Source organism: Micropterus dolomieu, linkage group LG22, assembly GCF_021292245.1.
Source record: "Micropterus dolomieu isolate WLL.071019.BEF.003 ecotype Adirondacks linkage group LG22, ASM2129224v1, whole genome shotgun sequence".
Taxonomy (NCBI): Eukaryota; Metazoa; Chordata; class Actinopteri; order Centrarchiformes; family Centrarchidae; genus Micropterus; species Micropterus dolomieu.
The window spans coordinates 7524796-7550052 of record NC_060171.1 but is presented as its reverse complement, the minus strand read 5'-3'; the positions used below and the strand labels follow the sequence as shown (position 1 = coordinate 7550052).

The 25257-nt window shown below is 40.8% G+C and overlaps 1 protein-coding gene across 4 annotated transcripts in view; it reads left to right on the top strand.

Annotated features, from left to right (window-relative positions):
* Nucleotides 1–3603: 3603 nt before the first annotated feature.
* LOC123961866 (transcription factor SOX-6-like) overlaps nt 3604–25257 on the top strand; it is a 110203-nt gene continuing 88549 nt past the window's right edge. For 2 of the 4 annotated variants that reach the window (XM_046037635.1, XM_046037632.1), the window contains exons 1-2: nt 3604–3887; nt 20763–20830. The gene's annotated coding sequence lies outside the window, so the exon portion shown is untranslated. Of the gene's footprint in view, nt 3888–16825; nt 16976–18809; nt 18829–20762; nt 20831–25257 lie in introns of those variants that run through there. The other 2 variants (XM_046037633.1, XM_046037634.1) reach the window with 2 other exon arrangements.

Here is a 25257-nt window from a genome sequence, read left to right as displayed (position 1 = left end):
CTGTAAAACAGTCCTTTCTTTTCCTTTTCTGTATCACAATGACATGGTCTGTCAACAAATTAGGCTATACTACGAACAGTAAAAACGTAACTATGAATCCTGTCCAAATCTCTTGCAATGTTTAACTTTATACTGTTTTGACACTGTTTTGAAATTGACATGACATATTGAAAATATGCAGGCTTGTGCATTTTCAATTATTGTCATCAAAACATTAGCCATAGTTTACATCAGAAAACACTTACAGAGTACACTGTTATATTGATAACATGACTAAACATTTTGACTATAAACACAAGGATAATGACATAAAGATTTGCTTTTGAGAGATAAAATAAGGATTTTCAACAAGTAACAGGCTTTTGCAGGCAATCCACTGTGTTGTGCTGTTTGTTCGACATGTTTCGAGAAATGCAATCCAAAGAAGATCCATGACCAAGTACTAAGCAGCCTACATAAATTAACCGGTTTCCAAACATTGACATTTCTGTGTTATACATTATTTGTTCTAATTTGTTATGTGTTTTTGGTTTTCATGAGCTCTAAGATGCAATCATCACCATTAAAACAAAAAATTGCCTGAAATAGGGGAGAACGGGTATAGATGTTGCTTTTTGCTTCAGCAACTGTAACTCACTGAATTTTGTAGCTAGAGTTCTCAAACTTTTATACAAAGTACTCACATTCTTTTTTTTACTACAAATGGCACCAATTCAGTCCTCTACAGGTATATCACAGACCTCGTGAGTTGATGTCAAAATGATGACAAAAGAAGCAAAAATGGATGCCACATTATATAATATTCTTCAAAAAGAGGTATAGTGAAGTAAAAGAACAATGTTTCTCTCTCACTGTAAAAGACTATGTCTGATAACTCTCGCGCATGGACAGTATGTGTATGTAAATTTTTTTTGTGTGTTTGTTTTTTTTGTTTTTTTAGTGTGTCTGTGTGTGTCAGTGTGTGTATATTCCCAATCAGAGTCACAGTCAGAGCTTGACGTTGGCCGGTACCCACCGGTACGCAGTACCAGCACTTCTATATTTTACTCTTTGGCATATTGAGACATTTTCTTGCGCACTGGAATTTCTCACAAGCTGCCCGTACACTTCTCTGCCCTCAACCGGCGGAGACGGAGAATGGAAAAGATCAAGTGCCAATACATACACCAACATGTGAACAACATGTGAATGGGAAGTACTGGTCACAGTGCTGACAAATGAATGCTGGTAACCCTGGAGTGCAGGCTTGGTGGGCCCAGACTGCAGTAAAAATTACAACCCACCCCACCCCTGTCTGCCAATGTTTAGCTAGTTGTATTAGCATAGTGGTTTGAAATTAGAAAGTAAAGAATGCATCACATGTTGCCTAAGAAACTACATTTCAATCTAATGTAAGTCATACAGTTTTATCTACAATAGTATAGATAATAAACAAAATATAGTCTTGGTCAAAAAACTTACTTTCTTACCTCAAAATCATTTTTGTCTCTATATATTCTGAATGTGCCTGTTTCCAGACTTGATAACCACCATGCCTGATCAGGGAGTAAGTAGGTAAATACAGAAATGATTACTCTTATCTCTAATTGGTGGAATTGGTGTTGTTACAACTCTCCTCATGTTACAACCATACCCAGTCTCCCCTAATTATCTTTATGTGTAATGAATCTAATTTTCTGAGATGCACCTGTAAATAGCATTTTGAACGTGAGGATAGGTGTAATGAACTGATGGATAAATACTGGTTACAATTTTGGCTAGATCCGAAAATAGGCCTGACAAAATCTGAAGTCCTCAGAACTATCATAAGCAAACCACAAACTAGTGGATATTTTTATTTACATGTATTGTTGTATCTTTACAAGTAGATATAATTGTGTCATTCAGCAAGTCGGTTGTTAATTGGCCTATAAAATGCTTTATTGGGCTAATGTTTGACTTTTCTTGTCAGTGTCAAGATACATTTAAAAGGGGGCTGAGATAGATAGATAGATAGATCATTTATTTATCCAAGGGAGAAACAGTACACGGACGGACGAACCACAATAGAATACTGAAACAAACAAACAAACAAACAAACCACAAGTAGGCTACTAACATATGGGTGAAAAGTATAAAAGTATGCCCTTTAAACATGGGTATGCATACACTCTGCAAATTACTATAAGGTTTCCAAAATTAATGTAATTACGTTATAGATTAAGATAATGTATTGCGCTTTAAAATGCAGTTACAGAGACTGTAGCGTAGGCCTAATTGTAAGTCCATTTAGAGTCCAGTTGGACCCCAGCAGCCTCCCAGTCAACTGATGTCCACACTGCGACAGAGTGGGGATATAGATTCAGCCTGGTTTTAGACTAATCCAAATTCCTGCTAAGAAATGCTATGACTTGTCAATTGAGAGTCGGGTGTTAAAAAATACCTAACTGAAAATAATAAATAGCCTTCAAATTCTGCATTTTTTAGATTATATTTCAGTGGAGGATGATTCAATAGTCGGGCAATTTCATTTCAGTTTGGGGCATAATTTAATTAGATGATGATTGATTCTGCCGATTTTATTTTTCTATAGTCTCTTCTCATTGCCTTTAGGTATCTGTTTCCAAAAGCCTTCACATTGTGGAGTCATGGACATGTAGGCCTACTGTGTAAAATGAATCGTCAATGCATTAAAACCGCCAAAAGGTGGCGTAAGAGTAAGCATAATAAAGAAACAGCCCAGAGGCGCTCACAGGACACTAAAATTCAATTTCTGCAACCCGCAATCACAGAGACATTAAATGAGACGCTTTTGGTTTGGAAGTCCCTTTTAACAAGCTTAACGCTTTCTGTTTAATTAATCAGACAGACACTTTCCTGTAATATTTTCAATAAGCTTTTTGCTTGAGGAAAATGAAAAAAAAAAAAAAAAACTTTCAAGACTTTACAATTTCGGTTCATTTTCGAAAAAAAAAGATCAATTAATCACAGACTTGATCTTAAATTGTATCCCCAAATTAGACTGTAAACATGTGTTCTTTTTTTCAATGTTAAACGACCACTGGTGAGACATTTCCTAATTACATGTAGGCCTTGTTTACAAAACATTAGAGATTTTTTAAATTTACATTTATTAGCTTGAACTGTTCACAAACACAGACAAACATGCCGACGTCTTTGTGGGGTTTCAATTTGTTGTGATTTCTGAGACATAGAAAATGTTTGTAAGAAAAAGGTGGCCGCAGTTAAATAAGAGCAATAAAAGCAATAATTCACTCAGTTTGTATTCAAAGTGGTCACTAGAGCAGGTGACCAGTACGCGCGTGCACACGCGCGCGCATATACTGCATACACACAGAGAAAAGGGGACAGAGATGAGCGGGAAAAGTTAAAATGAGGGACAGGGAAGAAAAGGGAAATGTAAACTGTTTTTTTATCTTAACAATTCACATAAAGAAAGTGAGACAGAGACACATGGAGACAGATAAACAACGTTTGTGTGAGAGAGAGAGGGGGAGAGAGAGGAAAAGAGAGGAGGGGTTATCCTGCCTCTGCCTCTTTACCCGACACTGCCCTGCACTCTCACTTAACCTCCACATAGTGCCGGACGGGAAATAACTTAAAATACTTTGAAACAAATCCGCCGAATGACATCTCCTCTGGCGCAGTATCACCCCTGACAACGACGCTAAAGTGTTTTATTTTACTTTCTGATCGTCGGCGCGCAAACAGAGGAGTTACCAAAGTCCCCGACACGCTCCAGCGATGATGACTTTACGCACGGGATTTGAAGGCTGTTTGAACTGACTCCTCTTGTTTGGTCTCAACGCTGAAACCCAAGACCATCGCCCACAACAATCTTCAAGTTTGCCAGAAACACGCAGCGAATGACGAAGAAGTGAATCCAGGTAAGAGAAGCCCTGTTGCATCAGTGTAGACAGCACCGGGACCGTCACTCGGCGTGTCCTCTGGACTGGTTGTTTTTAAAAGTCGGTGCGCACTCCGGTTATCTCTGCTTCACAACAAACAGCGACGACAGCAGCGGATTCAGGTTACATCAGGGTCTTTAAACCTGCAGTTGAACCGTGATCAGTCGACCCTACGTGGCCTGCGAACATTTAAAAAAAAGTTCGCTATTAACTAAAACATTCTGTAGGCTAGTTTTGAACTGACTTAAAATAAGACCAATGCTCAAAAACTCATTAGTAAGTAGCCTAGGCCTACTTATGTTTATGATAAAACAATAACAAATTAGACTATAGTAACCACTATCACGAGTTTATTGGCAATTATTTTTATTTACGTATTAGTTGTACTCTATGACATGCATGCAAATTAGAAATATTATATATAATATTATATTTCCCCTTGTATCAACCAGTATTAAGCTTATAAGAAGCCAAACCCGTGTGGTTGTTAGATGAGCCTCAAACTGAGCGACATATTTAGCCTATAAAAAAAACTTTTTAAATAGCTGTGATTGTGCATCACTTTCATCCATTCATCTTAGAGCTGATGAGGGGGTGCTGTAAGATAAAATAAAATATGTGATTCTACAAACCATACTTATTGCAGAAATTGGACTTCAATACACACGATGAAATATTCAAGGTTGATTTCAGCCATAAAAGATGCAACTATATTGTGCAAGAAAAATATAGTCTATAACTTCAGTTTAAGTGTGTCCATCTCCCACTACATCCCTGTCATGCACTGTTAACAGAAATGGTTCAGCGGTTCTGTGTAACCAGAATGGTTCTATAGACTCCAGGGACATTTAGAAACAATTTAAAGCAACAAACGTCTTGCATCAAACCGCTAGCAAATTAAAAAAGAGCCACTGAACTTAAAATTTAAAGCACCTTTATAGAATTCAGTTCAAATAAACCTATAGGGCTCAGAAAGTCATCCCATTCAGACCCACTGGAGTCTGTGGGATGATGCTTCTAGTAGTTTCTTGTTCGGCCACACAGCGGTACCCTTCTGTCCATAATCGTGAACGCCTCGCGCTGTGCCGGACAGGCTGTGGTCCTCGTGCTCGTCCCCGTCTCCGCTGCGCCTCCACAGACGCACATTTCAGCCCGCAGCGAAATCTGTGGTATCCTGTGCTTCCCCCACATGTACTGGAATACAGTTGAGAGAAATAGACTGTATAGGAGAGAAAAGCGGGCTATAGACGGGCGCCTTTAGGGCCGAAGTTAACTTTCCCCCCGGAGGTCACAGGGACTGACCCTAGAAGAATGCGTGAGTCATAAATTAAAATAGACACGGAGTCCTAACACGGATCCATTGGGAAACAATACCGGGGGAAAACTGGACTGTGTCCCCGCGCGGCGACAGAGTTGAGAAATTAGTCTGTAAGTTTCTTTTTTGTTTCATTTCTACATGATTTTCAGTGCGATCAATGTCTTTTTTTTATGTTACATCGTTAAAAGTTTGGGCCGTGCGTCTTAACTTTCTGGCTGTTAAAATATATCAATTTCACTTGCCAGTTGTGCACTTCCATAGAGCGACAGCGTAGGTTTTCTATGAAGTCAATTGTGGGTTAGGGTGCGTGAACATGAGCCATGCATGGGGACCGTTTCTATATCGGAGTGAGGAGTCTGCAGCTCGGACAATCAGCCGGGTCTGTCTCCTGCGTGAATGTTCAAGCCCTGAGTTCACGGTGAGGATGTGACAGGGGGTAGAGGAGGACAAGACGCAGGACAACGGCCTGGAAAACACTGATAGAGTCACTTCAGGGTGTTCCCCATATTTAGAGCCACACTACACCTCTCAGATAAGCCGCTGCTCGCATGCAGATAAGGGGCTTTAAGAGAAACACAGAGAGAGAGAGAGAGCTAGAGAGATCACACATGCTTTACAAAAATGAGTTTGAAAAACCGCTAAAGAGGAAATGCAAAGTCCGGGCAATTGATAATCTGATTTGTGAAGCATTTTAAACAACTCAGAGCTATTAGCCTATATCTTAATCACTTGTCATATTTAGAGTTCATCGAGAAAGCGTAATTTCCCACCACAATCTTTAATTGTTTTACACATACACATTTTTGTTTGTACATGAAATCACTCTTCTATTCAGATTTATAATTGTCCGGCTTGACAGATCCTCCAGTTGCCAGTTTGGACCTGCCCACACCGGCCTGCGCAGTAAATCACAATTTCCAACAAGTTGTTTAATTGTTTGGACTCCGGCGGAACAATTTATAGACCACTACCCCCTCTCTTGTAAGTGAGAGTGTCTGTCTGAAAAACAATCCGAGCAGGGGCGTCGCTGAAGTTGATCTCCTATGGCATTTTGTTTTGAGCAGGTGCTGCGGGTTGAAGTTCCCTCATAAGGTAAAGTGGCATTAGAGTGTTCAAATGGCAGACTTATATATAGGCTGCCAATTCAGCACATTGTCCCGGCTGCATGGTTATGCGCTCTCCGCTGTCTAAGCGAGACCTGCAGCTTTTTTCTTTTTTCTTCTCTGTGGGGATCCGCGCTGACAACAGGCGGACAAGCCTGACTACAGCGGCCGCCACTGTGTGGTCCATTAGGAATCTGTCAGCAACATAAAATTACTATTATGAGCCCTTTGTAAAAAGGGCTTGTAAAAAGCCCCTCTTTTCAGTGGCAAATTTGAATGAATCTCCACCTATGATATTAAATAAATGTAAATAATTTACAAGATGAAGTCACTTCTCTTGGTAAACATTTTCATTTCTCAGGTTACATTTGTGCATTTTATTTAATCCTTCAGATTCATTTGCTCAATTTAAAATTAAATGCATTTTAATATATGGGCCTGTAGCCTCATGGATAATGATTTTATGTAATTTTCTTATTTACTGATTTGACATAGCCTAGACAATTACATTTTCTGATTACATCTCTCTCGCTCTCTCATGTTTCTCATGTTCTTTACCAGCATCAACATAAGTTTAGCTGTTGTTAAAAATCACTACAAAATATTTATTTTAAACAAAATTCCACTCTGAAAATATCCATTTCCATTTCTTTTTGCCTCCAATGTTAAGTCCTGAAAATATGCACGCTGGTGTTAATGATAATGCAAGGCCAACCTCAGGGTCCAGTTCTCATACTTACAAATCTATCCATCGCTCACACATTATTCTAATATGCCACATATATTTATTTGGTCTCTGAGGGGCCTTTTCCTCTGGTGTGGCACAGATGAACTTAAGTGGCAGAGATAGGGTACAAGGAGCAGGAAAGACTAAAGATTAAGAGATTTGATGGCTCAGAGAAACAGAGAGTGAGATGAAGGGATAGATTGAACGGAGGATGTAGAGGACTGCTCTGAATTTTGAGATTGTGACTGAGAAGTTTGCCATTTATCGGAGATTCACAACAAGAAGTTTCAGGATGTGTCATCACCTTTAACCCCTTTAGCAATATTATTTTATTTACCCTGTATATTGAGCCAAATGCCAATCTGCAGATTCAAGTGTTTCCACATGTTTTTTTTTGGAAGATGTCTTTCACCTTCACCGGAAGACAGTCGCTCTACCATTTTAAGCCTGTGGCCGATCCGGAGAGTCCTAATTATTTGTTGTCGGGCTCTTTGAAAAAGACACCAGCCCCCAAATTGGACATGTGTTGTACAAACACAAATTAAACATTTAGCCCTAAGTATTTCTCCCTGGGTCCTAAGTGCATATTAGCCAGCCTATACTTATCTCTGGCCCAACGACACACCCAAATTGCAGTGTTGCTGCTGAAAAAGAAAGGTTGAGGCCCCAGAGAATGAGCACTTGAAGCACGCTGGCAGATGCCCATAAGTTTCTCAACCACAATGCAAGCTTAGGTGTGTGTATACATACAGTAGCCTATGTGTGTGTGCTTGTATTGATGTGTGTGTGTGTTTAAGGATTTTTAAAAAAATCTCTTGTGTTTTTGTGATTGTCGACGTAAACAGATCTGTCAAATGTTCCTCTGTGTTTGACTAAGTGAGCTCGTGTACTTTCACTTTGTATCTAGTGTTTTCATTTGTAAGTGTATTTTAGGTGTGTGGGTGTGAGTGTGCATAAGCCTACATGTGTGCATCTATGCATGCCATATCCTTGATATTATTATATACACACACATTATATAGATGGCGTGTCTTTGTCATCTGTGTGGCTTTTCTGCCGGCATGTATGTATGTTCTTGATACTGTGTGTGCCCCGCTGGGTGGGCGTACTTCTCTGTGGATACATCCTCTGTTCTCCACCACCACATAACCTTGGAAACAGCTTCCTCATTTTTCCCCTGAGCAGAGAATAACGAGGGGCCGCGTTTATTCTCCTCTCTCCTCTCTTTCAGTGGTTGGAGTAACCTTTCCTTTTCTGCTGCTGATTCTCCAGCACCTGCTCCCCACCATCCAATTACAAAGCTCAGAATAAGAGCTTACCTGACACACCAGCTCCTAATGACTAAAGCATGTCCTCCACACAGACACACACACCTACTCACTCCTCCGTCCTCTTCATTTCACATCTTTGCAGACAGTATTTAGGCAACATCTTTATTCAACATCGTGGCGTGCCCAATTTATGTTCACAGCAGCTCATATTTTTGGGCGTGCTGATGCATAGAGCAGCACAGGTTCACAAAGTTCATCCTCTTCCTCGGCTCTTTTTATCTCTCTGAATCCTTTTTCCTTAGGCATCGCTATTGTCTAATGACTGCAACATTAAGAATAGCTATTATGTACCTGCAAAGAATTGATTAAGATTTATAAACGTATGGTTTACACAAGAGCCTTTGACAAATTACTTCTGCAGTGTTAACACAGTCACAAACCTGGCGTCCTGCCTAGAGAGAAAAATAACAAGAGGTGGCTTAAATCCACATTAAACTGAACCCACTTTAATATTTTCTTATATTGTGATGTTTGTCTACCGAGTCGTTTGTTTTTCTGTTTTCCTGTCTGTTTCCTGTTTTATGAACAACTTGGCATGGCACACTGCATCATCATTCTTTCTGCCTTTTCACTTTTTCTCAAGTGGAAAAACTCAACATCACACTCTCCAGCAACACTTCACACACCGCCGTTTCTCTGTGTTCTTGAAAGTCATTTTTGGAAATAGGAACTCAACTGAAGTAACATGAAATAATTCCTGGAATGTGCCTAACAAATCTGACTCATTATGTACTGTATGTACATACAAGGTACTTGCTTTTGGGAAGCCAGGTCAAGGTTATTTCATGCATCCTGAGAGGAAGCAACATTTATTTTATATCACTTGTAAAGAAAAACTAAATGATTAGCAGCAAAATGACTAATACTTGATCACGTATGTGGTCACATTAAGTGCTTCATCAGAGCTAGTATTTGACATTGATCTGACTTTACCGATAGGACTGTCCCTAAAAACCACAGAGACTGTTCCCTAAAAAAAGTCTTTCTTTCTATTGGCTTGTAGTGGAAAAAGAGTTAATATGATTTGTGAAACTGAACCCAGTTACATACAGATCAGAATGTGCATAGACTAAACTAAGGACAAACAAGGGCCCACTTTCTGAAATCCTCCAAACAGTTGTAGTGTTTAACTTCCAAACAGTTAGATGAAGGTATTGTTTAAAAAAAAAAAAAAGAAAAAAAAAAGACAATAGATTTTACTCTTGATCTGAATACTGAATACCTATGTCATATTAATTTCCCCCAAAGAAACATTTGCAGATAACATTTGAAAGAAAAAACAACAAAAAACAGCCCTAAAACTCTTTAGACTCTCTGATGTTGCTTGCAAAATAGATTAGCCTCACAAGTTATTATTCATCGCTGCTTGGTCATGGAAATCCCATCATTTTAACTTTATTGTTTCACTTTAAGGAGGTTGACTCATTGTAAAAAGACATAATTCAGATTGGTGCACTTGACGGACATCTGAGCTTCGCCAGGAACAGTAGCCAAAAATAAAGACAGAGTCCTGGAAAAATGTCCACCACAGTTGATTCTCTGCTAATTCGTGGGGCATAAATAACAAGATTAAAGTAAGTGTTTTGGTCTCTTTGTTGCAGTCAATCTGATTGCAGACTTTTGATTTTTCTTACAAGACTATAGGGTAACCAGGTGACTGACACTGGTGCTCAAGTGGCTCTTTATCTGTCAGTCAGTCGTCGTGGCCTTGGATTGCAGCAGCAGATGCTTTGGCAATTACGCTGCTCCTGATGATTTTACAGAAAAGGGAAATCACATGCGAGCATGTCTGCATGTCCTGGGGCTTTTAGAGTTTCCGTCTTTCTTCCTCATTTACATCGACTTTACATCTCTCTCGACCTCTTTTTACATTACATTACATTTTTCTTTCACTCTGTCTTCAAATGGTGATGAACTGGAGGGTATTGTTTGTCCATCCATACATCATCAACCGCTTATCCTGCGTACAGGGCCGCGGGGGGTATTGTTTGTAACTTTGCAAATAAGTTTTGTTACTTTACAGAAAAAATCATCAGGAAATATTTGAGACATTAAATGTTCTATGTTCTAAATATAAATGTTCTATGTAACTGCTCTAAGATGTCTCCTAACTTCAATAACATCCTGCAGTGTGCTTAACATAGTGCAAGGAGTCAATATGGGAAAGTGGGTGTCATTAGCAAACATCTCTCTGTTTAGTTTATCCTGCTTAACAACCAGATGGGTGGGGTTTGATATGTAGGACAATACAAGTGTCTGAAAGTTTTTACAATTGAATGAAAGTGTTTGAAGATACATTTACTCATCTTTTGTGTGATTGACAGTCACCCTTTCTGAATAAGATGACACATAAACCCCACCCCTCTGTCACTCCTTGCAGGTTAAAACAAACAAAAGAAATAATTTGCAGTACCTTTCATGAAAGTCTGTTGTTAATGTTGCTCTCAGGTACTATGCTTGTGAATTTTATTGCTATTTCTGACTTTATCTGCTGTGGACAAATATTTTTAATGCAAGTTGTTTCCAGAGACACTGTAGTATAATGCTGTACTAGGATAGAAAAGAAAAAAAAAGAAATGTGTTGAAATGTTTGTTGTGAGGAAAGGGCCTCCTGTGCTGCCCCAATCAGCCTCTCTTAGACTGTTTTGAAAGTGTCAAATCCTGCCGGACCCACAAATCAGAGCTGCGCATTACACTTCATGTGGCTTTCGCTCAGACTGTGGGCACACATATGCATACTATACACAAACACACATGTGCATTCCAAGGCATACAATACATTTCATGACACAAAAACAGAGCAGGATGTACAGTCACACGTGCTTCCTTAGCTCCAAATTGCAAAACGGGAATTTACTTTGCTTTGAATTATCTTTGAATCAATTAATTTAATAAATAACTAGATATGAGACAGGTATCATCTTTTGTTTGAATGTAAGAATACAAGCATAAAAACTTGCCAAATATTTAAAGGGCTACTCCAACAATTTAGTGTTACACTTCCATAAAGTTGGGCCTCTTGTGTGGGACAGATCACAAAACAAATTGCCCAATTTTCTTACCAAAGTGCACTGGAATTTTCCTCTTCCTCTGTGAGGAATCTTTAGTCATTTGATGTAGACAAAGTTCGTTGTTCTCACCTGGCCAAACAAAGTGAAACAGATTAATAATAGCTTTCGAGTTAAAACCACTGCAAACAAGCCTGTTTTTATTGTACTCTGAACTCATGTTTACATTGCTTTTATAGTTTGAATCTGCACCTCCCATCTGTAGATGCACCAACATCCTGGAAAAGCAGGCTGGCTAACCCTCACTTTACCACTCGTAGTGGTTTGGAGTAATGGGGCGTGGCAGCACGGTTCGGGGTGCGAGGCCTCCGAAATGACCCTGTGGTAAAGTAGTAAGGGCCAAGATAATGTGGTCCCACCCATTGAAACCCAAATCCAATTGGTCGTCGGCCAGCTTGTCTACGCAGGGCGTTGCCATGGTTTCCAGGCCGTAAAGAAGTCTTTAATCGAGCCGTTGTCATCATGAGATGGTGGTGAGTGTTTGGGCTCGCAGCGGAGAGGTAGGGACAACAGTAGGGAAAAAAGAGAAAGAGAGAGAATGAGGGAGGTTGGGTATCTACTGTGCGGCTCAGAATAGAAATGTACCGCTTGACGGACAGTTCTGAAAGCAGCCCATCTTTGTGAGCTACACACATCAGGTTCATTCCTTGTGTCATGAAGTTCCCAGGGCTATATAGCGCCTGGGAATGTATTCATAAATGACATGCTCCTGACACGCTCCTGGCTCATGTCTATTTGTATATGGTATGCTATGTTCTGAACATGCTGTTGGATTAGCAGTAGTGTGGAGTGTGGTGTTCAGTGATGACGGGCTGTGCAGAGGAGTGGTGCTGGCTCGGGTATCGAGCTGACTGGGCTCAGACCTCAGGTTTCCGCCACGTAATCCAACACACTTTGGATGATGGGACGGACGGCAGCATCGTGGCCTGCTGACATTTGTGCCAGAAGGTTTCATACACAAGAATATGCAACATACACTTAATGGTAAGGGTAGCAGCACTGTGTGTGTGTGTGTGTGTGTGTGTGTATGTGTGCTCTTGTGTGAGCCATCTGAAGAGAACTGCAGGCTGTTCATGAGGCCCACCTGTTGGGCTTTTTCATGCGTCTAATGTTAAACGCATGTTTTGGGAGCAAACTTTGTTCAACCGTTCAATATGAGAAGAGACTACATTGGAAACAACCAATCAGGTCAATTCAACCACTGTATTGTTAGAGGTAGTTAATTTGTCTTGGCTCACAGCCAGTGTGTAACCAAATAAAATGGCCCTTTGCCACAGACCCTCAAGTCGATGGTTCCCTGCTGGAAGGCCTGCAGTTGCTGGAGGGAAAATCGCTGCCTCAGCAAGCTGTTTAGTCTCATTCTCAAGGAGCTTACAGTGTGTCTCCCTGTTTAATATGGGAAACATACGTAGGCTGGCCTGTGATGTCAATTGTTATTGCTGGAGGCCTGCTATAGGAAAAATCTCATTTGCGTTTGTAAAGCACTGTAGTGAAAAGGAGCTTATGTCATAAAGATGCTATTGTGGCTGCTGCACGGCCTGCCGTGTGTATGTGAGTGTGTGTGTGTGTTTGTGTGTATGTGTCTTTAAGTGTCACTTTGACCCATACATTGTGGATTTCACGTGTGTTTTCCTCACATTTGTGCAGGTTTCAATGGACAATGGTTTCTGTGCCTGTTTGTTCATGGTGCACACAAAGGGAGTTAAGCAGCTGCCTTTTGTGCCGGAGATTTGTGAATTGAGAGGTGCTATTGTAGCTGCCACAAACGATTACATATTTTTATGCCTGCTTCTCTTTGATTTCATGTGCTCTTTGTCATTGTGCAACTGCATGACTTTTGTTGGAGTGTACAAGTTAATAATCATGATGATGGATGGAGTCATGGTGTATATCAGCTTGAAGAGAACAAAACATACAACCAATCTGACATAACCCAAACACTTGCATTTAAAAAGAATTATGTCTTAAGAAACATGCTTGGTTTTGAGTCAGTGCCCACCCAATTAATTTAGCTTCATTCATCTAATTAATATCTGCTTAAAGGATAATTTTGGTATTTTTAAATCTGGGCCCTATTTTCACATATTTTGGTGTCAATATGACTAGTAGGTACATTTTGGAATCCGTTCAGCGGGCAGCTGCAAACCAGCTTCAGTGGCTGCAACGTATTCCTTCTTCTTGCCACTGACAGGCTCAGACTGTTGTACCAGGTGTTTGACAACATCATGGAAGGGATCCCTACAAATGACTTCCAGTGACAACCTTTGTTTTTAAGAAGAAACAGAAGTCTCGCTCAAGGACAATTGTCCCCCTGAAATCTTGTGAGAGGCAAATTGTTGCAGGACACACCGGTGGATACTACTTTGTTGTGCATATAGAGGAACTGCTTGTAAGACCTTATTTTCTAACATTACTCCTACACAACAAAGTTTTCTCTCCAACTCCAACTCACGTCGTCTTCCTGCAACAACTTTCTCGCGACATTTCAGAGCGAGAACCTTTGTTTCCTGTTAAGTTGTCGCTGAGAGTCACTCGCAGGGATCCTTTCCATGATGTTGTTAGACACCTTGTATAACAGTCCGAACCTGTCAGGGGCAAAAATAAACACTTTTTGGAGGGTGCAATTGCCCCGAAGGAATACGCTGCAGCCACTGCAGGTGGTTCGCCAGTTGCAGCCACTATCTACATGGATTCCGAAACGTTTTCAACCTACTAGTCATTTCGACACCAAAATATGTAAGAATAGAGCCCAGGTTTAAAAATACTGAAATTATCCTTTAAGTGTCCAGTTCCACCTGTAGAATTATTTTATGTGGCTTACAGGTTTTCACTGGTATATTTTCAGCTGCAAATGTGTCATTGTTGCTTAAAATGTAAGACTGTACTCCATGAACTATCCTTGGATTATTTAGGCTTAAAAAGAATCACCTTTCATGATAAACAACTCCAAGATGGGACACAAAATGAAAGTAGCATCATAAAATACCAAGGACTGAAAAATGTAGCTCAGTATCAGATCAATAACTGTTAGCCATGTAATCACTCTCAAAGACTGAATCTCACTGACCTCTTGCTGGCAATAAGTCTGTTTCAGCCGTGGACAAAGCAACAAAAATGCACTAAAACCTGTGGAAAGGAAAAAATCTTGATCCTCAATAAATGTTTGCATCGTGCTAAAGGTCTCTATAAAATGAAACATATACATTAATTCTTTAGAAAAACATGTCACCACAATGCAACAAGTAAGAACAGTGTGGGTTGTGGGAGTTTGGGTCTGGCAGATGAGATAAACTGTATGTTTGATTTCTCTTATGAATACAAACTGCAGACATATGTGGGAGGAGAAAATTTAAATAAAAAATTTGATATTTATTGCCACCACAGTTTTTCTATTCATTCTTTTAACTGTTCCTGACGACCACCTCCTCCATCTGAACAAGCCTCCCCTCACATTCAGCATCTCTGTGTTTTACGGAGCAGCAGATTTGTGCGCTGTCTTCTAAATCATTTCCCTCTCTCGCAGATTGCTCCCTGCTGGAATATTGGCCTGACAGCCGTTTTTTTTCTTCCTCTGCTTCCCCGGCGGACTCATTTACATTTATGCACGCAGCAATTAATTACAGGCTGGCGCTGGCCTTGTAAATTAGAGGGAGTCGAGGTCGCCCTCATTATTGCCCCTGACAGTTAAAGCCTTGTTTAGGTCATGACAAGGTTGACTTCAGGCTGGGACAGTGGAAGCTTAGCAGTGGTTGGCTGGTCTTCATACATCTGATATCACTTTACAGCAAATGAAGAAAATATACTTTCTTGATGGATATGTTATTTTGTACTATTTTTTTTGAACTGGAAAGTTTTGCAAACTTAATGTTCTATATCCTGGACCTTTTTTTTTTTTTGCAGCCATAGGTCATCATTTCAGGCCTTGTGTTTTGTCTTTAGCGTAATGCCTTCTGTGTGTTTTGGGTGTTTCATTCAAATTTTCTATAGGCCCAGGAGTCAGGCAGGAGACTTCTCACGGTATTGGCCTTTTCATGCGAAGATGCTCCAACATTTTCCAGCTCCTTCACTCACAAGGCATTCTTTTCTTCTCTGTCACGCAGCGATGTGTTTGTTCATACCTTACCAGCTTGATAAAAGAAGGGAGAGATCCTATTCACTTCTGCCTTTGACATTCACCTCTTGTTTTTACAATCTTTCCAAGGCGCGCTGTTTGCACAGTGGAACAGGCTTTGTCTTGAAGAAGTGGAACAATGGCAAGCACCATAATGTAATCTCCTAAGGTTAGTGAGCGAAGGGGTGAGGTTGAGATGTATGTGCTGCCGCTTGCCCCAACCCTCTACCTCCCTCCCTCCCACCCGCCCTTTACTTTAGCAATATTTCATGTTAACAGCAACTTGGAAGATAATACATGATGTCACTTAAGCCCCTGTAATGTGCTATGTCTTTTGTGAAGAGAACACAAAGGCTTTTCACTCATGCAAACATCCCCTTCCCTTGTTCCACTTATCAAAGGTGTTGTGAGTAGCGGTTTGCCCACACACATGCATATCTACAACTGTGTCTTTTTTATACATGATCTAACCACAAAACATTTATATTGAAACATTATCTTGCTCCCACCCTAAGCAACTCTTTTAGCAGCCTAAACCCAGCCACACATGGGATCAAAGTCGTGCACTTTGTACACCCAAACAATCAACAACTGTCTGAGCTCTGTCTATATGAAGGGGTCATTATGACTCAACCTGAGTATGCTTGTTGGATCGTCAACAGTGTCCAAAACCCCCACTTCCCACACCTTTCTGACTCTGGAATTGTGGGGGCTGTGTCTGAATTTTTAAAAAACTTTCTGAAAACAACTATCTGACAAGCACACCCACTTCACCCACCCACTACTTCCATCCCTTCTCATTTATAGTGTGTGCAACACCATGAATACCTTTGGGCAAAGATTGTCTGAAAGAGTTCACCATCTTACCGATTTTAACCATTATTGTGTCTTAACCGTCTCTATGATGTCATGCTTTTCACCCCACCTAATGTGGCCATTCGGATAAACTATTCACACTAAACTACACTTTTGCCTTTAAATGTGTTTGGACAACACATCATATGAAGTAGTTTGTTTCAAGCTTGGGCTGTGCGATATGGCAAAAAATTCATATCCCGATATAGATAATTTCCAATTGACAACTGACGCTACTTGCTGCTGCTCACAGCTCTCCTGCTACAACAGGTAACATTACAACAGCAGCATGTCCGTGGACGTTACCTGACTGACCGGGGGCGGCACTAGACTGTCAGCACAGTGGGGGAGCGGAGCTTCATCGTGGGCCCACCTGCTACAAAGTCATATTAACCAAGTTTACATGACCCCACAGAGTCTGTCTGCTTCGCTGCTGCCGGAGCAGCCTTTCTACTAAATGTTTGTGCTTACACCAGAAGCGGTGCAGTGCGTCCACAGACTGAGTGCGTCCAGGAGGCACCCCAGCATCAAGCAGCACCGCTCAGATGAACCGGGTAGGAAGTCAAACACAGAAACGGCAGAGAAACGGTCAATTTTCAAATTAAAATACCCGTTACAGACTTCCGATCGTATATCAACAATAAACACAGTTAAATCAGACAAAAAAGAAACATTTTTCCTACGTACCCAACTTAATCATAGTAGAAGCACAAAAAGCAAGCACTAATAACCAAATTAACAAAACCTAAACATGTCGGCAAAGTCCGGCAGGTAAAACGCTTTTATTCTGAAATGCTCCCTGTGGTAGTTGCTAAATGCACACGTCAAGACTAGAAACTAGAGCGATCCACAGAGAGCTTTGAAGAATGTTGTAGAAGCACAAAAAGGACAATTAAAAACAAGTCATTAAAGTGGGGCAGTCTACACGCTTCGCTGCTGAAATGCTTCTGAGAGGCTTCCAGTGGACGTTGATGCCGTAAATAAACCGCTGCGCACACGCAGCCTATATCCGTCCCTCAGAATTCCCATGATGCATGAGGGTGAAGGGACTTTTGTTAAAATGTGCTAATAAGTTTGCCATTTGTTTGAAATACAAATGTTACTTTATGATTTGACTTTAATAAAACGTGTCTCGATATCGTCATATCGCACAGCCCTATTTCAAGCCTGGTTTTGAAAAAAAAAACATTGCCAGTGTAATATAATTAAGACAGAAACAAAAAACAAAATTAGTACTCTATAAACATATTTTGTTGAAATATGTACTGATATCTGGCTACTCTGATCAAAGTGTGAGCTTTGAGCAAAAACAACTAGTGTGAGACCCTTAGAAGTCTCAAGTTTGGCAGTCTATCAGTCACGAGTGTGAAATGCAGTAAAATAATAGCTCAGTGATGATAGGATCATAAGTTGCTCACTCGCAGCCCTCGAGAGAAAACACAGAGAAATAACAACAGAAACAGATTGAGGCCTGCTCAACATGGCCACTGGTCCTCTGAGAGTCAACGTGTGCTATAAGCTCATCATTTATGGGTCAATTGAACCTCATTCTGGTTTAATTGCCCATATGATTAGTTGGAACCATACTCCATTTCCTATGGTGCAGACATGGAAGTGGCAGCACAGAGCCTCATGTGGTGCTAAGCTCATTGAGAGAGCTTCTGTCTCATAGAGTTCCATTGTTCTTACTCCAGTGTGTCCGCGTCTGCACAAGTGGCATTGACAGCTGCAACAAGACAACATTTGGGACTGTGCATATTTTGTTGCGTGAATGTGTGTATTCACTGTGCAGGTGCAGACATAGCTCTTAATATAATACAGTGTATTATCTTGTTGTGCACCAAATCTCTTACCTCTCTGGTTACTATCTGTAATGCTATGATGTTACGGCTTTGCTTTTCCCAAAAGCAAGTCTCTGACCTTACATTTTGCTGCTTCAAGTTTCTTTTCCAGACAGGTGCTTTTTTCGCTGCTGGCTGAATGGTGGGGTAACATGTGCCATTTTACAGCTGTTGGACAGTGGGCCAAAAAGGTAGCTGTTACTTCCTGCAGTTGTCAGAAGGAGGCTGGAATGGCTTTATAGCCTGGGACTCCTATGTCACTCCCCCTCATCACACTGATAGTCAGTTCAATAAATTGTGTTTCACAGTTGTATTTTAAATGTATGTTTAAAAAACTACTTACATGTGCAAAAAAAATATTTTTTACAGGTTACTTTGTTATATTAGTTTGGAATTATTAATTTGAATAACTGAATTTTAAAAAACAATAGCAAAATTATCATTTTGTGACGACATGATTCCACTTCCAAATGATGACCATACTGAATTATTATCCGACCTTATTTTAACGGATATTGCTGCTCACCGAGGGCTGATATGCACAGCTTGGAAATCTACAGGGGCAGGTATTGAAATGTAGTGCCACAATGACTGCAATATTGTAACTGATAACTGATAAAACATGGTATTATTTAAGATTGTGTTATGCTCGTTTACCTTGCACCACACCTTGATTCTACATTTTACCAAAGTAGAAGTACACTTTCCATATGCAGTAGTGTATACTGTATTCACATATATGTACGTGGCTTTTCAAGCATGTTAGTGTGAAAGTGAGTTTTTGCCTGTACATAATTGAATGTTACTGAATGTGTGTGTGTGCACATGTGTGTGTGTTTGTGTGTGTGTGTGTGTGTGAGCATGCGCGTTTTGCGGCAACTATCCTCGACTGGGCAGCCAGCTGTCTCTCTGATTACCCAGCATCCTCCAGGTGTCAGATCTGCCATCTGCAGATGAGTGGCAGGGCGTGTGGAGCGGAGGAATGGAGGGAAGAGAGGGGGGGGTAAAAAGAAAGGAGGGGAAACAGAATAACTGGTTCTGCAGACATCTGGAACGTGTTCAGACGGGTCATCGAGAGACGCAGAGTGTGAACAGTGCCTGTTCGATTGAAAAGGTGGCTTTTAGAGTCCTTGGCTTTTCAGCTTTTGTTGGTTAATATTTCCACAAAAAATGGGGGGGAAAGATGAAGTTGCATCTTAGAGAAATGTTTACAGGGATGTTTCACACAAGTGTATTTTTTAGCAGACTATTTGCTATCATTATTATTATCACAAGAACTTCTTAGTGTATAAGCCTTTGAGTAGTTCTGGTCAGAATTGCGCCTTAATTGTGCCCTGAGAGAAAAATGCATCCAAGAGAGAATCATTTGGTTGATTAAAGACATGAATAAAAGATCACACATACCCAGTGTTTGCTTTTTTCTTCATTGTTCTCAATTAGCCTCAAATTGTGGAATCAAAGGAACGTTTGTATTGCGCTCTTTGTACAACTTAGATGCTGTGATAAGGCGCTGTCATGATGCATAGTGTCAAAAAAATGCTGCTGTGGTGTTTTTTGTTGTCCGTCTGTGTGAACACAGCCTTTCTCTTTAAGTCTCTGTCCAGATCAGCTCTTTCTTTAATTAGTGTCCTCCCACTCTCAATTGAGACTAGCTCCCATATCCTCTCAATTTGGGGCCCACTTGGGGCGGTCCCATCCTGAACATGGTACCTTCAAAGCGCTCCATCAGCCATTTGACCTCTTTGATGTTATTATTTGTTTTCTATGACCCCTGGTTTAGCAAATGGCTGTTTGTACTGTGTGCTTGTGTGCATGTGAGGCTATAATAAGGCTGACCCCAGGTTAGCTCTCAGAGTGGTCTGTTTAAGCCACGCAGCCCAGGAATGACTAGCTGTCTATCTGATGAGAATGATTTCCCCCCTGCTCTTATTGGAATCAATTTCATAAAGAAAATATCAGGCACTAACTGTATTAAGGCTGATTGTGGCCAATTTTTCGACTTCAAAGCTACATGCAAGAATCATGCTGTTTGTTGTTTGTTAGACTTTGCGGGGCTGAGTGTGTGCCGTTGCGGTGTGTAGTGAAAGTGCTGTGTGAGAAATACACTGATTCTCTGTTGGCTCTGCTGTAGACTTCACACAGGACCTCTGTTCTGTAGTGAACAGCCACTACAGAGGGACCTCAGGTGGGTCTTTCACTGGGCTCCAAAAATACTTTCCAATTAAAATTTTCATACTTTGTCAAGCCTCAGTTTGTTGGCTGTTTGCAAAGAATTTGTCAGTATTCATTCAAATATATCCTTATTCCTATGGCAACGCACTCTTCCTTTAAATGGTTGGTTCACCCAAATTACCAATTACAATGTTCTCACTTACCTCTGATGTTATTTAGCCATTTTTTCTTTCTTTAATTAGTGGTGACGAAAGCAGACATACCACTCGAAAGTTATTGTTAAACAAACATTCTAATAATCATTTCCTTTTGTTTTCCTCTTTTTCAGGTGACGTTCATGTATTTTAAAGTCAGCCACAAGTGAGAAGAGGGTGGTGGAGTTGAAGTCTAATTTCTGTAAGTTTCCCTAACTGATTGACACAAATTCTATTTATTTCCTTGTACTGTAACATTGCCAGCTTGTGTATGCTTTTGCATCACTGTTTGGCACTTTTGATGATTGCTTCCACCAAGTGGCAGATAAGAAGCTTTCATAGAGAACACATTATTGTTTCCTTAAAGTGTAACGGAGCAACTCTTGCTGGTGTTTGAACACATCACATTAAGCACCAGTGGTTGTGTTAGCAGAGCAGCACGCAAAGTCTAATGTTAGTGCATGTGTGTGTGTGAGTCCATGTAAGCAATACACTAGCTGACTCTATGCATGTCCACTGCCTCTCTCCCTTCCATCGGCACATACAGAACGCTTTTGATTTGTTTCACAGCAAATGCAGACCTCCACTCCGGTTAGTATTCTGCCTTGTGCACCCTCAATAGCTGCTTTCACTTGGGTGAAGAAAGGGGTCTTTTAAAGAGTCTCACAGGCATCACTCCAGGAACCTTTCAGCGTAGAGACCTACAGTATGCCTTTTAATGGACTTTCACTCTGTGAGCAATAAAGATTATATCTGGAGTCAAATACTGCTGTAGGTAACACTAACCCAAATTAAGATGGTGAGGTCGCAGTGGCCAATCTCGATGGTTTCAACAGAGGCAGGAGACATATGAAATGCACAGATGGGAGAGGTTGGAGAAAAGAGTGATCTGACCATCTGGCTAATCCTTCTGTTTAAGAATACTTATTAAGGCCCTCTCTAGTGGCTCTTGAGCTGTGTCACTGCTAGGTCAACAACTTGTTTGACTCTCTTTGGCAACTTGCGGAGTGGACAGACAGGCTTCAGTGTTTTGTTGTGTGTAATAATCTGTGTCCTGCTGGCTGATCATGGAGAAATTTATGGTGTGTAAATCATCTACCTGTATGATTGTCCCTCCTTGGGAATTGAGAGCCCATTAAGGGGTCGCAAGATGAATCTGATGATTAACAATTTAGGAAAACAGGAAATATATTGCTGTTGCACAAAATGAAGTTGATTTTTTCAGAAATAAACCTTAAAAACATTTTTAGTTTTTTAAAAAACATTTCACTCCTTTAAATATAACAATTTGAGGAGGAAGAATCCATTTTGTTGAACTGCTCAGAACATAATGACCAATGCAACCAGTAGCAAGTAGACAAACTGTAGCTTTGTTTGTTCTCAACGTTGAGAACAACTGATCTAGGTGGCTCACCTGCTACCAAGTAATTTATATCAAGTTTACGTGACAAAAAATACAAATAAACTAAAAAGTCAAGAATGTGGGGCAAGGTAAACGCTCCACTGCTGAAACACTTCTGAAACACTTCCAGTGTGAGTTGACGCCGGGCTGAGGACAGATCAAAAATGTGGCACAGCCACCGCCGGTGTGAGTCTGGGGATAACCTTAGTAGTCTACGTCGGTGCCTCAGAATTCCCATGGTGCATGACGGTGATGGGAGTTTTGTTAAAATTTGCTAATAAGTATGCCATTTGTGATTGATTTATTTTAAACGTGTCTGCTTAGAATGTTTATAGTATTTTTTGTTGGTAACTGTCATTCTTGTGGTAGTTTAACAGCTGAACTCTTTGTTTTAAATTAATGGAAGGAAATGGCCTGTCACTCCTCTCGCCTGAACGCGACTTCAGTCAATTGACATAAGTTTTGCAGCCCATGTAGGGAGCCCCCCACCCAGCAGTAGCATATTGTCTTGTGACAGATATTTTGTAATGCTTTGGAAGATGATATTTTATGAAAGCAATAAAATATTGCAAACATCAGAGTAATTATTCCAGGCCTTATTTCCTCTGCCTAACTGCACTGCATTTGAAGAAACAAATTGTGTCATGATTGGGGAAAACCAGACCACTTAGGCCCACGTTTAATTCCATCAAACTTCCTTAATTTCATCAGTTCATCTGGAAACTTGAAATCACATTATTGTGTCTTTTAACATGCAGTTGCTTTTCAAATCTAATTATGTGGCGGTAAGATGACAAGTGGACCCTCCTAACAAAATTACAGTATTTATAGGGTACCGATCATGTCGTGCCAGCAACAATTTATGTTATCTTTGTTTTATTTGACTTTGGAAGGGAAAGGGTGCTGTGCGTTGCAGGATTTCCTTAACCTATACTGTATATACGGTATCTAGTGGCTTTGATCAGAAAAGCTGGGGTGTGCCCATGATTAATGTTTTAGATGATTTGACATCACTGGACAGTTCACAAAATTTGTCTTCAAACAAGTTCATATTTGGGTACACTGTGGTTACTGTCAGAGCATGGTGAACTAGATTCCGATTTTTATTTGTGTATCCAAAATCTGTTTAGTGAAGATTAGGAGAATAAGTTCAAAGCTCATTTAGCCATAAATTTACACAATGTTTCACTCTAGCGTGGCATTTAGAGATATAGAAATTTTAATCTGAGACATATATGCTTAACCTGTCAAATACAGCTGGAAGTAGCAGTGAGAAATATTTTGAGAAAATATTTCAACCACTTTATACATCATGACAGCCCTATTTATAGAGCTCTGTTACACATGGTTGCTGTAATGTCAGTCATTTGCAAAGAGTTAGACCAGATAGTGACCAGATAGCAAGCAGCTGTTGGGCTGATTTGTGTTTGCTGTTTTATAATGAGTTAATGAGCTAATGAACTCACTGAGGTTACCTGTTTGGCTTACCCAAAAACAATGTCCTTCTCTACTTTTTACTTCAGCTTTTATGTGAACATTACTGCGTTGCTGTGTAAGACAAATCAGCGCTGCTAATGGGCAACATCTAACAAAATTTAGTGTAGTTTCTCAGTACCTAACCTTATGTTAACAGTGAGCTATTATGTCCTCTCGAGCTTGGACATTTAGATAATTGATCTGATTTGTCCACACATATGAAATGTCTACTTAGGTCTTGAGTTGACAGAATGCCTTGGAAGGAAATCAATTTAGTGATGGGAAAAGAGAACTGAACTTTAGCGATCTGCTACGGCCATGCTTCAAGTCAGCACATTCGTTCATGCGTGCCAGCTCACCAGCACATGTACATATGTTTGTGTGTTATGTATTTAGTTGTTTTCCAGGCTGTGTCTGTGTCAATTTACTTGTGTTTGTACTTGCATGCATGTTTGTGTTTTGCACACTCATGCCTCATCAACATCCCGTCTGAGACCCATCTGGTTTGCTTTGAAGAGGCTCGTGGAGCTGCAGCGGCTGGGCTTCAAGGCAGGGCCAGGCCGGGCCGCGCCGGGCCAGGAGCGGTCCCTCCCCACTTACACGTTAATCCACGGTGCGAGGCCCTCTGCCAGTAACAGTATAGACCGACCCTCATGGCTACTTCCCAAACCACCCAGGCTCATACCCCACTTTCTCTCTTCTATTGCCCTTGAAATGGGGCCTGCTCTAAATATTATCTCCCCCTGCGCTTTATCCCTCCGTTTATCCCTAAGTCGGCAGAGAGAAGAAAGGAGCCGTGGGACTGAGTCACTTTTTCCCCTCTCTTCTCCTCTCTCCAAAACCACAGGCAGCGGCAGCGGCTTCCTGGAGATGAGCGCTTTTGTCTGTTGTGTGACCGCTGCGGCTTTAGGCAGATCCTCCTCTGATGAGGTAATGCACAGGCTAGATGAGGAGGCAGAGTGAGAAAGGAGGGATGTGAAGGAGGAGAGCAGCCTGAGGATGGATCTATATTTTAACCTTTGATTTATCCAGGGAAAGGGTACTACTACAGGGATGCATGCTCTTTTCAGCAACACCCTGCGTCATATGGAGGCCACTGCACACATTCACATCTACTTGGAGGTGGCCAGTGCAACTGGCTATTAACTGGTGCCTGCTGGTCTTCTCCGCTGCAGCATCTGTGGGTGCCTTGATGAGGGGCTCCTGAAGCTGAAGGAGGAAATATCATTATTCCTTTTTGTAAAGATTTTCCATGTTGATATTGTTTTCCAAACGGCAACCACTTTAGTAAAAAGAAATTATATTACTTTTAGGGCATTATGGCGCCAATAACTTGTTAGCAGGTGGGAAGACAGGAAAGGGGAATGTTCCTGTCTATGACATGTTGCTCTTGGTGATTAGTCGACGTGCCTGGATAAAGTAGTGAAATTTCCAAAAACATTACACTCTCGAGGTGTAAATGCTATAGTTTAATTTATTCTAACTAGGGCTGTCCCCGATTAAGGATTTAGTCAAATCAGAATCATCAGAACCTGCCCATAGTCGACTGATAGTTGAATCATGTGTGTTTTTGTGTGCGGCGATTGGGGTGGGGGGGTAGCTCACGGTAGCTCCGCTTTAATCTTGAGAAGCTGCAGAACTGCAGTCTCCGTTCATTCAACTTACACTGTAAATTTCCAGCTAAACTGAGGCTTTTTGAAGACCCTTTTCTCTCTCTCTCTCTCTCTCTCTCCTGCCTTCAGTTTTGCATG